We start from the raw sequence: 3,638 nt of genomic DNA on the forward strand, positions 1-3,638 counted from the left end.
CAATTTTATCTAACACTGGGGAAGGACTCTAGTGTAAGGGAGATATTCCATGAAGGTTTAAACTTGAAACAGGTCACAAGGGCAGCACGTGGCCCGATGGAGACAAAGGAAGTTCAATCGAGAAGTGATAAAATAGGAGTTTTGAAAATGGAAATTAGCAAGAGTCGTCTTGGATAAATAGAGCTGGTTGGATTTGCACTTTCTAGACGTACCTTGGAAAATCCTGGAGGCTTGAACATGTGTCTGATATGTGAAGGGGGTCCGGCCTCCGGCGCCAACCAGCGTTTTGGACAAAGGGCTGACTTCCCGTCAGAGGTGTAGGCGCGTCCGCCTTGCTTTAGGTCCTGGCCACGACTGAGGAAGAATCTAGATGTTTTGGAATCTGGTTTTCACCCTTATCCTCTGGCATTGCCTGAAAAGTGAAAAACAACCAGCAAATTTGGAAGGGAAAGAGGTCTTATGGTAAGAGTCCCTAAAGCCCATATCGAGGCCTAGCTAATCCTGTGACCTGCCTGTCTTACCCTAAGCTCCGGTCTAAAACTGAAATGCATTTCCCGGTTAAGTTTGTGTTTCCCGCCTAAGAATCAGCTGATTTTAAGGAGAACATGGCTGCTCTTTTAGAAATAAAATGAATTAATAAACTCTGGGTAGACGAGAGGGGCAATAAACGTAATATATATATATATATATATATATATATATATATATATATATATATATATATATATAAATTTATCCGAGTTTCCAAGTTTCATCTAGTGTAAGGTAGAAACTTCCTCTTATCAGGTGCTTAGACTTTAGGATTTCCATTTGGTTACCTAAGCTATTCCTATAAGACTAGCGAACCTTGGCCATAAGGTTCAAGAGATTTTACATGTAATTTAAAAATGTCACCTAATTCCCTTCCTTTGACGTTGAACCACATATCATAACGAGACCCCAACTTTCATTGTCAACAACAGTTCGAGACCTCGTGAACTTATAGACTCATTACGCCATAGGAGCTTTAGCCAAGCGGCTTCCTGTTTCCAGCCCAGGGCCGGTTTTTTTTTGGGGGGGGGCCAAAGAGGGCACCTGCCCAGGAGCCTCCACATTTTAGGGGGCCTCAAAAAAAGGACCCAGGCTTAAATAATTTTTAATTTCAGTAAATATATAAGGAATAAAAGTTTTTTAGTCAGGAATAAAACAAAATCGTGGATGTTTATGATTTATCTTTTTTCATCACGGAAAACTACAGTAAAACCAAAGTAAATGTTTTGTACGTGAAAAACGAGAGTGCATTCATGTTTATGAGAAGAAGGGACAGGACTTATCTGGAACCGATGGATATTCTCCACCACGCATTCGTCACCGCAATGTGCGCCTGAATCCGTTGGATTATGGACGATCTGAGGAAGTAACTCTTTCTCACTCTGAAAAGTTTCGTGTTGATAATTTTCTTCCAGTAATTGATCAGTTTTTGAGTTCCCTTAATCAACGTTTGAAGGCCTACGAGAACACCTTTTCCCTTTTCGGTTTCTTATCTGGACTGGAATCACTGAGCTGTACTGAAATAGAAGCAGCTGCAGTAAAATTAGTTTGTGAATATAAAGATGATCCGGATCAATCACTTGGTGTTGAACTTGTACAGTTTGCAGCTTTTTTCACCCAGTTTCTGGATGATTATGTTAAGACTGATAGCTTTGAGAAGGAACATTTCCTTTACAAATTGCTGCTAGACAAGAAAGTTGCAGATACTTTTCCTAATGTTGAGATAATGCTACGGATGTACTTGGTGCTTATGGTCACAAATTGCTCTGGAGAACGTTCATTCAGCAAAATGAAGTATATCAAAAACAGACTTCGTACTACAATGCATCATGATCGACTCAGTCACCTGACTTTGATGAGCATTGAGTATGACATCCTCAGAGACATTGACTTTGACATATTGATCACCAAATTTGCAAGGGCCAAGTCTCGTAAAGTGTCTGGTCTGTAAATATAGATACCGCTGTAGTTTTTCTATTCTACGAAGAAACTTTGGTTTTGATTTTAAGATTGGCGGCACTGATTATGGGTCATGCTTCCTAATCACCTTCGAAAAATGGTCAGTTTGTACAGTCAGGTGTGAAGAGTCCTGATGAGTGAAGACAAACTAACATATTTAGATTTATGGTAATAAAACATATGCTATTTATTTGAAATTGCTTTTCATAATCTTTTTATACTCGAGTGTACAGAGTCGGGAGAGGTCATTTTGCACACGTGATTAAGATGACCAAAATTCATTATTGGCAGGACCGGCAATGATGATTTCTCGGTGGAGCTTACAGCTTGCTTCGCTCGCCACCCGCCTCAAGCAGGGTGGGCCTTCACACATAGATTGCTCAGGGGCCTGCACATGCCTAAATCCGGCCCTGTTCCAGCCTACGATCATTTTGATTCTAGCCTCGCGAACCTTTTGCGTCTAAGTTTCACAAATACTTTCCTTCCTGTTTCAGCAGTTTTTTTTTTTTTTCCAGAACTTCAAGCTTTCATTACCATCATAACCCCGAAGTTTTTCATTTCTTATTTCGTGAACTTTGTGCATCCAGTCTAATGAATGTTTTATACTGATCGTTGATTCGTAAACCTGATTCACACAGGTTCACGAGCCTTTTGTGCCCAATCTTACGAGCACTTTGCTTACAGTATTTGAGTTTTTCCCTTTGGTTGCGCAATCTGTTTTGCCGCCAACGTAACCTTTTTGCTTCAGATTTTTTTTTTTTTTTTTTTTTTTTTTTTTTTTTTTAAGCCATGAGCTTTTGCTTTTAGTCTCCTGAGAGTTTTTATTTCCAGTTTCCTGATTTTTTTTTTTTTGTCAATAGTCTTACGAGTATTTTGCTTCTACCTTACGAGCCAACTCACTTTAATATGATTTTATTTTTTGAATTTTTTTTATTACTTTCTCGACCCTTTTTGTTCTAGTTTCACGATAATTTTCACTGATAGTCTCACAAGCTTTTTTCACTTTCCGTCTCACGAGACCTCTGTTTCTTTTTTTATAGTCCCACAAGAGTTTGGCTTCTAGTTTCAAAACTTTTTTTTTCTTTCAGTCTAGCCAGCCTTTTTCATCTACTTTCACAACTTTTCTCCTTTCAAGTCTGACGCTCTGCTGCGTCCAGTCACACAGGAACTCACAAGCTTCACAGAATTTTTGCTCTTAATTTCACGTACCCTTTCACCGAGAGGTTCTCGAATTTTTCCTTTCCAGGCATTTGCTTCTTGTTTCAGGAGCATTTTTTCACTTAAGATTCACGTGCCTATTTGCTCCTAGCCTTACAAAGATTTTGCTGCTTCCAGTTTCATCAAATCGTCTTTTTAAAGTTTCACGAGCGTTTTGCTCCGGGCATCATAAGGCTTTTTCTTGCAGTTTCACAAACTTTTTTCACTCAAGAGTTCACGAGCTTCTAACTTTTGATTTTCCCAGCCTTTTGCTTCTAGACACGAGATGTTATCTCAAGCAGACTCAAGAGCATTTTGCTTATATCACGACCCTTGTTACTTATTCTCATGAACTTTATTGTTCCTTAGTCTCAAGTGCCTGTACGTCAATTTTCACTAGAATTTTCCTTCCAGTATTTCTAGTTTTTTTTGTCACACACACACACACATAT

The 3,638-nt window shown here is 39.1% G+C and overlaps 1 pseudogene; it reads left to right on the forward strand.

Annotated features, from left to right (window-relative positions):
- Positions 1-1,240: 1,240 nt before the first annotated feature.
- LOC135201907 (uncharacterized) lies at positions 1,241-2,161 on the forward strand (annotated as a pseudogene).
- Positions 2,162-3,638: the final 1,477 nt, after the last annotated feature.

The sequence above is a fragment of the Macrobrachium nipponense genome, chromosome 28 (assembly GCF_015104395.2).
Source record: "Macrobrachium nipponense isolate FS-2020 chromosome 28, ASM1510439v2, whole genome shotgun sequence".
Taxonomy (NCBI): Eukaryota; Metazoa; Arthropoda; class Malacostraca; order Decapoda; family Palaemonidae; genus Macrobrachium; species Macrobrachium nipponense.